General features: G+C 54.8%; 1 protein-coding gene across 2 annotated transcripts in view; it reads right to left on the reverse strand.

The window, feature by feature from the left end:
- RAI1 (retinoic acid induced 1) overlaps positions 1–9050 on the reverse strand; it is a 111813-nt gene extending 102763 nt beyond the window's left edge. For both annotated transcript variants that reach the window (XM_090291504.1, XM_090291505.1), the window contains exon 1: positions 8615–9050. The gene's annotated coding sequence lies outside the window, so the exon portion shown is untranslated. The remainder of the gene's footprint in view (positions 1–8614) is intronic.
- Positions 9051–11755: the final 2705 nt, after the last annotated feature.

Below are 11755 nucleotides of genomic sequence, written 5' to 3' on the forward strand. Positions count from 1 at the left end.
AGCTCTAGGATAAAGGAATGGCTGTGCCCGCTCAACAGATGACAGAATGATGCGAGAGAGAGAGCCGCGGAACTGAAACTGCCTCAGTCAGAATTCAGACTCGCTTTTGTCTGACCCCAAGCCCTAGAAACCGACGGTCAGTGATCATCTGCCGAGTGGCTGAGTGACCAGCAGGCAGGGCTTGGCTTCGGAGCCCAGCCAATGTGGTGTGCAATCTGGGCTCTGCCACTTGGTTGCTATGTGACCTCAAGCAGGTCACTGGACCTCTCTGAGCTTCAGTTTCCTTGACAATCTACAGGGCCGTTAATAAGGCTTAGAGAGAACCACCCAATGCCCAGCACCACAGCAGGCACTCATTAAATGATGGCTTTTTTCCACAGTCCCTTTCAGCATCCAAAGAAACAGGCATTCATTCACTTATTACAGAGACCAGGCCTCTCCCACCTCTGCTTTCCCCATCTGGTCCTGCCACCAGGCAGCCCCCGAGTCACCATCTCTGGAATGCTCAGCCTGGGCCAAGGGCTGCCAAGCTGAGCTCCGCAGGCTGCTGTCCTGCCTGGGAGACCAGAGCCTCTATGTTTAATTAGCCAGGGTGGGGCCCCAGGGGACAGTGTCACCTCTATCCACATCCTGCTGGACTCAAGAATGAGAACTACTCAATTAAGCCTGATTTGGCAAAACGTCTGCTTTCAGTCCTATTGCGGACCACGTGGGATTTTCCGTGCTTGTCTCAAAGGTATCCCGAACCCTCTTCCTTCGACCTCCCCCACTCCTGTTTGAAATGAAAATGTTGTCCTTTCTCCCCTCTCTTTTTTTCCTGCTTTTCTACCCCACCTGCCAGAGGGATGCAAATGAGAGAAGCGGCAGAGGCTGGGCCCCCAGGGAAAAGCAGCACTCCCACCCTCCAGACCTACTCAAGGGCCCTTGGCTCAGTCCCCCAGAACACAGGATGCTAGCAGTTGCAGTTCCCTCAAGCCGGGCGCAGGCGAGCATTTCTCTGGCTCCTCTCCTCTCCCCACCTCTGGAAACCCCGGGGGCCGGGCCGTTTTCTGCTGCCTGCTCACACGCACACCAGCTGTCCACCCTTCCCACTACACACCTTGGCCTTTCTGCCCCCGAGCCTTCGCCAGGCTGTGCCTGCTGCCCAGAAAGACCTCCTGAAAGGTCCCGCCTCCATGGAGTAGAAAGCTGCTCTCCTCCCTCTGCACTTTACTTTCTTAGCTTGCAACACAATTACATATAATTATAAGACGTCCATACAAGTGCAATTCTTTAATGTTCGCTCACCTACCAGACCGTAAGCTTCACAAGGGCAGGGGTGGCACCCACTTGGTCACCACTTTCTCTCCAGGGCAAGGCTTCCAACCACCTTGACACTGGACATCTGGGGCCAGATAATTTGCTGTGGAGGCTGTTCCTGTGCACTGGAAGACATTTAGCAGCATCGCTGGCCTCTACCCACTTGGTGCCAGCACCTCCCCCGCTGAGACAACCAAAATGTCTCCGGACATGGTGCACCTGTGCTCCAAGGATTTTGTCGTGCACAGGACATTTGGACTGTGAGAACCACTACTTCTGGACTGCTGCTCTATGGCCTGGCACAGTGCCATCCTCCCCTGATGAATGAATGCATGGCTCTCCCCTCCCCCAACAGAATAGGTGATTTTTATTTTACTTCTTACTATAATCATTATAAATGTCATGTTCTCATCGGACCAGAAGCTTAAGAAGACAGGCCCATGTAATCCCAGCTGTATATCAACACTGACTGTAACTATTTGCTGAAGGAATAGCTATCAAAGCACAGAAAGCACAGTATCAATATCCAGTGTGGTTCCGCCTTTCCTACCCCACCCTGGATTACTGTGTGACTTTGCTACAGGAACTAACCTTCTCTGGGCCTCAGTGTTTTTCCATTCATCGTAATAATTCTTTATCCTACAGTGTTGGTGAAGGCTTACAACTTCCCATCTCTAAGGAGCTATAGCTCCCAAGAAGAAATCTTTCTGGTGATTTTTAATTTACATTTATGTTTCAGAGAATTATTATTACTAACAGGCAATATTTATGAAGCGCTTTACTAGGTGTTACGTACAGCTAAGTGCGTGAGAGGCACCACCTCATTTAATCCTCCTAAAAACAAAACTATGAAGTAGGTACTATTAGTTTTACCAGTTGATTAATGAGGAGATAGAGGCTCAGAGAGCTGGAGGTACCTGCCACCTAAGAAAATCCAGATACGGTCTGGCGGCCTCCGGCAATGGAGAATGTCAATCAAAAAACACTTTCAGCTTCCATATTTGATACTGAAATTCTTTCTACAGTCTGAGGCCCACGCGGTGCCAGGCGGAGTTAGACATTCCGAGTGAACAAAGTGCTGGCAGGACCCCCCCTCCGCCAGCTTCACCCTCACCCTCACCCTCACCCATGGGGCTCCCGCTACCGAGAGCAGGCTCCAGGCACCCTGGAAAAAGGTCTGGCAAGGCCAGGAGGCCAGGAGTGCTGATTCAAGAAGCTGGTCTCCTGGGCAGGTGCTGGGCCTGGAGCACCCCCACGCCATTCCCAGGTGTTGTCCCTCTCCGCAGAGTCCTGGCTGGGACTGACCTTCCTCAGCACCAAGCTTGTCTGTGAGGTTTTCCCAGCAGGAACAGAAACAAGGAGGAGGAAGAGGAGGAAGCATTCTCTAGCACTTTCCATGTCAGGCCCTGTTTTAAATATTTCATCTGTATGAACTCAGTCATTTTCCCAATAACCCAGTGAGGGAGGTGCTATCACTTCCCCCATTTTACAGATGAGGAGACCGAGTAAAAGAAATAACATGCCCCAGTTAATAAGTGGCAAAGCTGGGATCTGGGCCCAGGCCGCTGGACTCCACAACATGTGTGCTTGTCCACTCAGCTACATCAGAAATGCTCCACGGAGCGGCTGCGCCCCACACCCCGGGCAGCGTGACTTGTGAGCGAACGAGGGACTGAGTGTGTTACACAGCCACATTCACTGCCTCAGAAGTCACAAGGTGCTGGATGCTTCCTCAGGGTCCATCCACACCACAGGGGCAGAGCCCCCTTTGGAGACAGACTCTGGCCAGAAAACGATCATTCTTACCTGCCCTACCGTCTAACAATGACCCTCTCGATCTGTCCCTCTTCCCACCTCGACCTGGCTGGAAAGAAACAGTCTGGGCCAGGGTCATTGCACAGGAGATGTAGATGCGACCTGGCAGGATGGGGAGTGGAAGGAGAACGACCTCTTCCTCACTGAAAGGCTTTTTTTAGCAGTAAGAGCAAAGCCATGCCCTGGCCCATGGCTTGGCTGGCTGGAGTGTCATCCTGTGCACTAAAAGGTCGCGGGTTCGAGTCCGGATCAGGGCACATACCTAGGTTGCAGGTTTGATTCCCAGTTGGGATGTCTATGGGAGGCAACCAATCAATGTTTCTCTCTCTCTCTTTCCCCTCCTCTCTTTCTGAAATCAGTAAACATATCTGCGAGTTAAGATTACAAAAAAAAAAAAAAAAAGTGAACAGCCACGTGTGCTGACTGTAACCAGGAGGGGCCTGGGATCACGCCCATTTTAAAGAATGGTGATGGAGCTTCAGGGCAGACAGCAGGCACCGGATCTGACTGAGGCTGGCCTAACCCCACGCTGTGTTTATGACCCAGAGCTCAGGGCCTCGAGAGGAAATCTACTCTCAGAGAGGGAAGTGACTTGCCTGAAGCAGCAGTTGGAACTAAATGTCTTCCTGATTCCAAATCTAGTGCTTCCCCTACCACATGGCACTGTGGATAGGCACAATCTCCAAGGACGGAGCTCCACTCAAGTCTTCGCACCCTCCCGTGAGACCCCTGGCCTGGGGCCTGTCCACACTCTGAGCAAGCCCCCTGCCCCTGTTCTGTCAGCCCTGTCCACTGGGTCCCTTACTTTCTCAGCCCAAGCAGATGACCAGAGGAGAGGGCAGATGCTATGCAGCCAAGACTTTCCCCCCACAACTGCTAAGCAGTGGCTCCCCCGCCACACACACACACACACACACACACACACACACACACACACACACACATGTGGGGCGCTGCCACAGCTGTCCCCTCACGGGACTCACTCCTCCCCTCCCCAGCATCCTCAATACCTTCTCTCCTGAGTGCGATCACCGTGCAGAAGCTAGGCATTCCCTGTCCACCTGGCCCACGGACAGGGAGGGCCTGAAGGCCAGACCACAGCACGCTCAGCTCAGGGGCCCCTGTGCGCACCAGGCAGAGGGGAGAAAGCACTGAGGGCATGTTTGCTGCATGAAAGGATGGACAGACACATGAGTGAACAAATGTCCAGTGTTGCGGGAACCCACAGTACTTATTTCCTTCCTGGTTCTAAGCACACCACTCAGCAATAAGAACATCTCTCTCACTCTGTCTCATGTCTGTCTCCCCCCTTCACCCCATCCGTGTCTCTGTCTCTCTCCCCCGTCTCTCCTTTTCCCCTCTGCCTCCCTTTCCCTCTTCTCTAGTTGTCTGGTTTAGTCTTGGGAGGCAGGGAGGAAGGTGGAGGGCATCTTAGGAGGAAGAAAGAGGCCGGGCAAGTGCACAGAGGCAGGGATATATTGCACATGGCTGAACCCAGGGAAGGAGCGCTGTGCTGGTGGGAGGGGAGCGCAGCTGAGTGGCGGCAGAGCAGGTGTGGGACCCCAGTGAGGGCCCCTGTAGGCTGGGAAGGACTGGGGGCCGACCTTTATCCAGAACGCAGCACAAGCCCCTGGAAGTAGCTGCCGTGGATGAGAAAGGCCCGTCTGGTAGTGTGGCCCATGCTGGGACGGGGCAGTCTGGAAGCAAGGAGGCCAGCGAGGAGGCCCCAGCAATAGCCCTGCGTCTTCGGCCACTGCTCCTTCTGAATCAGTTCCACCCCTTTTGGCCATGGTAGAGGCCACCTCCGTTTCAGCCTCCAAAGACATGCTGTGTGTTCCCTCTGCCAGGAATGCCCCCCTCATTCTTACTACCTGTGCTTGAAGCCCCTGCTCCAAGCTGCCTCTTTCATGAAGCCCCCACCTCCACTAAGCCCCAACCCTGGCCAAGACTGAGCACACGTGCTCCTGAATCCTAAAGCTCAGTTGTCTGTCCCGCCCACCTTGGAACTGACTCATGCACCACCTCCCTCTGCTCTGTCTTCACTTGGGCAAGTCTCACCAAAGATGCTGCCTTCCGCTCTCTCTCCTCCTCCCCGTGAGCATCTGCATTGGGCTTTCACAGGGGCACCTGTTCCGTGCAGAAGCCCTGGCATGAGCTGCCAGGACACTGGTCCCCAAGGGTGTCACCCAGGTCTCATTCACCTATGGGGCTGTGATCTCTTAGAGGCAGCTGCATTAAGCAAAGGACTTCAAAAATAGTGGGTCCCTGGAAAATATCTGTGCCTTTCGGGCCAGTGAGCCCAGGTGCCTCTGCCACTGAAACACCGCTCAGCTCGCATGGCCTCCTCCTCCTCCCACCCCGCAGAGCCACATGTCGGGGGAGGGGGGCATCTGTGCCACAGCCACGGGCCGCCAGTAACAGCAACAAGGTACATAGACAGACTGCTATGGAACAGGATAGTAACAATGATGACGGTGGTGGCAACTGGCATTTATAGGGACAAGTACTGTTTCCTATATGTTTATATGCGTTAACTAGTAAAATCTGTGTCGCTGGTTCGATTCCCAGTCAGGGCACACAACTAGGTTGCATGTCAGGTCCCCAGTTGGGGGCGCGAGTGAGACGCAACCACACAGTGATGTTTCTCTCCCTCTCTCTCTCCTTTCCCCTCTCTAAAAATAAAATAAACAAATTAATTAATTAATTTTTAAAAAAACTAGTAAAATCTTCACGACAGTCTGTGGGGCCAGGGCAGTTATTATTCCCATCGTGCAGATAGGGACACTGAGGTGCAGAGAGGTAAATAACTCATGCAGGGCTCGGTGGAGCCAGGAGTCAACCGAGGGCCTTGCCCTGAAGCACCTCACCTTGACCTCACAGGGACAAACGGAGATGCCAAAGGAAGGTACAGAGTAAGAGCCTGAGGTGCGCTCTCATTCAGGGTGAAAGAAAGCGAGATACTGGCATGTGTGACAGCTGCATCATGAGCAGCACCCCACCTGGAAGGCCAGGCTCCACCTAGGAACTGGGGTTCCTGGGAGAAGGCTGGGCAGTGGAGGGAGCTTTTACTCTATATACTTTGAAGGTGGGGTTTTTATTTATTTATTTATTTATTTATTTATTTATTTTTGCATTTTTCACAACAAGAAGAAAAATCCATACGTTACTTGAGTAATTAAAAGAGAACCTGAGGGATGGAGGGTAGTAAAGGGTAAAGGGGGTCAAATACACAGTGAAGGAAGAAGATGTGACTTTGGGTGGAGGGCACACGATGCAGTACATGGATCACGTATCACAGGGCGGTGCCCTTGAAACCTATATGACCCTGTTAACCAATGTCACCTCAATACAGGCAATAATTTTAAAAAAAGAGAACTTGTTAGAGCCTCTTAATGTTTGCTGAATGACTAGAAGCCAGATCCATTTTCTAGCTTGTTTTCTCAAACTCTGTGTATGACCCATTAGTGGACTGTAAAATCAATTTAGTGAGTTATAACCAGCAATTTAAAAAAATCAGATAGACTAGAATAGAAAGTACCAGATCAACAGAGGAAGTAAAAAAGTGAGTTCACTAAACCTTCATTTCAGTTACATACAATGGGAGTGAACAAAACTGGGGCCTAAAATGTATTTCTTACAACAGCACACTAGCAATAATCTGAAAGCTACTGGTCTAACTGGTTAGTCTAAAGAGGAATAAGACAAGGCCCCGTCTGCAAGGGCCTCTTTGTCCAGTGGGAGAGGAAGAGGGTTTTGCAGAAGGTGAATCCCCTCTGTTTAGGAAGCCAGAGGGGCGCCTGGCTTGCTGTTGGGAAAGATCCACAGTCAGCTTCTGGGGCCTGGATCAACCCCTGGTATACTTTCCTTCCTTCCAGGGCTTTTGCTTCTGAGAGCCTTTGCCAGAATTTTGGGGTTGAAGCTCAAACCCCCAGACCAGGATGTCTGCCCACTTCACTGTGTCACCCAAAAGGCCACTTCTTGCGCCTAAGGATCTCTTCCTGGATGCTCCTGGGGCACACCCCCCACCCCTCGTTGTCAGCTATAAGATTCCTTTGCAGCTTCCAGAGGAGGAGGGCCAGGGAAGCCTCTGGAAACGCAACAGTGTGGTCAATCGGGAGAGGCCCCCACCCAGGGTGAGCCCGAACCTGGACAGAGCCAGCGCAGATGCAGGATGGGGTGGGGGCAGAGAAGCAAAGCCCCCAGCTTGGGGGCTCCCGTGGCACTGGCACTTCCACATCAGAGCTCGCCTCACTCACCTTCCTCCCCTTCCAGGGAAGCAGACAACTAAAAAGATAAAATAAAAAGAAGTAATTCCCCTGCTCTGACGTCAGCGCGAGGTCTTAACAGCCCAGCAGAGGCAAGAGACTGGATTGCAACCAGATGTAACGCCCTTGAATCCTCAACACACCGCTGCGTTGGAAGAGAAATAAGGCGGGGGTGCACTCTGGATGGGAGGAAGCGTGCAGCCCCGCGCGGGTCCTTGAGTCAGAGCCTGCGGAAACCAAGGGAAGGGAGCTATGGGAGGGCCGATGGCGAGCGGGTACGCTCAGGGCCCGCGTCCGCCATTCAGGCGCGCCGCCTCCCTTCCCCCAAGCCCCCAACGGCGCATTGTTACACTGGGGCTATCCATTCAGAGCTGAAACCCCAGAGCTCCCCCTATCCAGGGCTCCCAAGGCTCTAAGTGTCACCACCATGTCCTGCCACTCCCTCGCCCCCGCCGCGCTCAGCGACGCCGCCTGACGCCCGGCCCCCACGTCGGTCTCCTGCTTCCAAGGCGCTGGACACCATCGACACGGCCGGCGCGCTGCTGTCTGGGGACATGGGGCTCGCGTGTCCTGCGCCCCGGGACTGTAATGCCACCCACCGAAGGGCCTGCGCGCCCGGGGCCTGGCCGTGTCGGAGCTCCCCGGGCCTTTGGGGCAGCTTCCTGCCGGGTCGCGAGGCCTGCGCACAGGCCCCGGCGCCGCCGCTTGGGTTGGGGCGCCGCGTTGAGCCCCTAGAGCACCATCTCCGCACACAGGCCCTCCTCACCCTTCGAGTCCCAGGCTCCCAAGCTGCGGTTCGCGCCCGGCCCCAAGCCCTGCACGGAGACGTCTGCTTCCTGCCCCCCACCCACTGGACGCACTCACAAAGTTCCGCTCTCAGCGCCAGGCGAATGCCCCCCATTTTCCCCCCACCCCACTCTCAACAAACACTTCAATCCCCCGAGCTCACAGAGCCTCTGGTCACACTCGACCCACGCTTCTAGCGTCCCCACGCCACGAACCGACCCCAGCCGGCCGCACAAATATTCCTCAAGACCCTCATCCGCGGCGCAGGGCGCCCCCACCCTGCAGCTCCCCAGACAGCCATCCGGTGACCTCGCACAGCCCCCCACCCCCACGCCACACAAAGCAATGACCCCGCGGACCCCTACATGCCGGCCCAACGCGCTTCTATCTTCGCCGGGCCTCGGATCCCGACGCCTCGCGCCCCCCGCGACCCGGCGCTCGGTGCTCACCTCGGCGCCCCCGCTCACTCGGGGGCCCTGGGTCTGCTGCTGCGACTTCGAGGCCCGGAGGCCCGGTAGGCCATTGGGGGTCAGGGCGCGTCGGCCCGGCCAGCCCCCGACCAGGCAGGAAGGGGGGTGGGCCGCGGAGCTCGGGCCGCGCTCAGGGCGGCCTGCTTGCTCCGTTCGCCTCTCACCCTCTCCGCGGCCGCCTCGCTCTCCAATTCGCCTCTCCCAGCCCAGCCGCGGGCGGGGGCGGCACCCGGGGGCCCGGGGAGCTGGCGGCGCGGGGACCGGGCCCTGGCCGCGCACCCAGACGCGCCTGCCTGGTGACCGCGGGGAAATGCTATCCCTTATGCACAGGAAGAGCGAGCCGGCGGTCGACGCGTTGGGGGAGAAGGAGAGCTAGAGCGGGAGGAAAAAAGTTCCCGGGCGGCCTGGCTGCGCTCGCTCGCGGCCCCGGGCGCCAGATGGGCCGTGCGCGCCCCGACAGCACCCCCTGGCGGCCCGCATGCCCCACTGCGCGTCCGCCCGCCCGCCGGGCCCGAGCGCCTTGGGGGAGGGAGGCTTGGTGGTGGGGTCCCAGTGGAGCCCTCTCATGCTCCGCTTCGGGCTTGGGGACGCTGCGGGTCAAGGTTGAGGTGACGGCTGGAACCTCGAGCCGAGGATTTGTACCGACATCCTGCTCACAGATGCTTCGTCTCTGGCCTGGTGTCTAGGCCAGGCCCCCACCTTCACCCCACCATTAGCCCTCACTGTGACCTTCCTTTAAAACATTGTTGACTTCTAAAGTGAATGCTCTGGATATAAATGTCTTCGCCTACTGGGCACCTGGCACCTTGCTGGGTGCTGAGGAATCAACAGAGGTAAATGGCCCCTGCTGTAGTGGAGCTGGTGTCCTGGTGGCAAGGGGCAGACAGCACACAAATGCTCACGTGTGAAAAGAAGATAATTGCAGGGAGTGCTGAGTGCAAGGAAGAAAGTGAACAGGTGAAGTGACAGGCAGGAGCTGCTTGGCCGGAGTGTGAGTAGGAGGCCTATCTGAGCGGAGAACTGAAGAGCAGGAGGGAACCTGTCATGGGTGGAGCTGCAGGAAGAGCATCTTCGGCAGAGCGAAGAGCAAGTGCAAAGGCCCTGCTGCAGGACAGAGCTCTGTGGGGAACGAGCAAGGGGACAAGCAGTGGGCACGCTGCAGGCAGGGCGGTAATAGAGGGCCTGGGGTTCTCGTCTGTGGGGCAGGAAGCCACTGGCAGATGATTTTGAGTGGAGAATGTTAATGAATGAGTGAGGGAATGAACCTATTAGCTTACAGACTCTCTGACAACTCCTCCTCCAAGGCTCCCACTCACCATAGCCAGCCACTGCCTGCTCAGGAAGACTCCCACCCCCACCCAGTCTCTGAGGTGTGTGGGTCTTATGCAATGATCAAGGCATCAGAGCTCCCACGTGGCTTGGGAACTAGTGCGTTACTGCATCAAACCTCAGTTTCCTCATCTGTAGAATAAGGCACTGAGGTAGGTACCAGATCACAGTACCCTTTTCTCTACGTTCCATTTGATTCTGTAGCCCCTCTGGAGGCAGGCCTATCGCATGAGGAAACTGAGTGCAGAGTGGTAAAGTCACTTGTCTGGCTTTCAGGCTCAAGTATCAGAGCGAAGACTTGCCCCCAGAGCCCCTTCCACCAAGCTCAGGGTGAACAGGAAGAGCAAGACAGAAGCTGGATCAAGATGTGAACTGGCTTGTTGTAAGCTATAATAGTTTTAAACACAGGTTCTGGGAGAGACAGACTTGGGTTCTAAATCTGGCTCCTCTGTGCCCAGCTGGGTGTCTCTGGGCAAACCACGTAACTTGCTGAGTCTCCGTTTCTCCATTTGTACAGTGGGGATGACAGTAGTTCCTGCTCACCTGGGGTTGTTGGGAGGATTCAGTGAGGTAGGGTGTGCGAAGCATTCAGCCCAGAGCCCAGCAGGCAGTGAAAGCCATTAGCATTTCAGGTGAGATGCTGGATGTGTGGGGATTGTCCCTTTCATCGGCCCAGAGGTTTCCTCACACCTAACATGGTCCAGTCTCCCACCCTTCCTGCCTTCACCTGCTCCTGGGGAGAAGCCAGGCAAAGGCCAGGTACCAGGAACATCAGAGGGCAGCAAAAAGAAGAGTCCCCCCGCCACCCCACCCGGGAGGAAGGAGAATATGTGGGATCCAAATACTAGCCACTGCCATTTCTGAGCACCTACTGTGTGCCAGGTGACTTCCATGTGTGGTAGTTTCCTAGGGCTGCTGGAACAACTGACCACAAATCTAGTGGCTTAAAAGAACACATTTATTCCTTACTGTCTGGAGGTCAGAAGTCTGAGATCAGTTTCACTGGGCTAAGGTAAGGGTGTTGATAGGGCTGGCTCCTTCAGGAGACTCTAGGGGAGAATCTGTCCTTGCCTCTTCTTGCTTCTGGAAACCGCCTGCATTTCATGGCTTCTGACCACTTGTTGATCTCCAGAAGCTAGAAAAGTCAAGGAAATAGTTGCTTCTGTTGTCACATCTCCCACTTCCTTTGACCACCCTACCTCCCCTCGTAAGGACCCTTGTGATTACATGAGGGCCACCTGGATGACCCAGGATAATCTCCCCATCTCAAGACTCTTAATGTAATCACATCTGCAAGGATGCTCCTTCTTTTGCTCTATAAGGAACTATACATAGTTTCCGGGGATTATGACCTGGATATTTTTGTGAGCCATTGTTAAGCTTCCCTCTCCATGCATTCTCTGAATGCTTTCTCATCACAACTCATTTTACAGATAAGAAATTCCAGACTCAGGGAGGTGACGTCCCTCATCCAAGGTCACACAGCAGGTAAGTTTATTCACCTATTCCATGCACATTATTGAATGTCTACTGTGGGTCAGGCATCAGACTGGGCTCTGGGTTGCTATGTATAAATTACCTATGAAAAGCAAGCTGTGAAGCACAGGCACGAAGTGTAATGACTTGGTCCTGTAGAGGAATTCAGGGAAGGCTTCCTGGAGAAGGTGGTCTGTGAGCTGAATCTGAAGTGATTTCCCCCTAACTAAAACAGGCAGGCTTGTGAACAAGAACCACTTACCTGTGTGGTTAAACATCCTGATACTGCTCCGAGTGGTGCTTGCTGGGAGGGCG

This window comes from Furipterus horrens, unplaced genomic scaffold (assembly GCF_987537825.1).
Source record: "Furipterus horrens unplaced genomic scaffold, mFurHor1.1.pri manual_scaffold_11, whole genome shotgun sequence".
Taxonomy (NCBI): Eukaryota; Metazoa; Chordata; class Mammalia; order Chiroptera; family Furipteridae; genus Furipterus; species Furipterus horrens.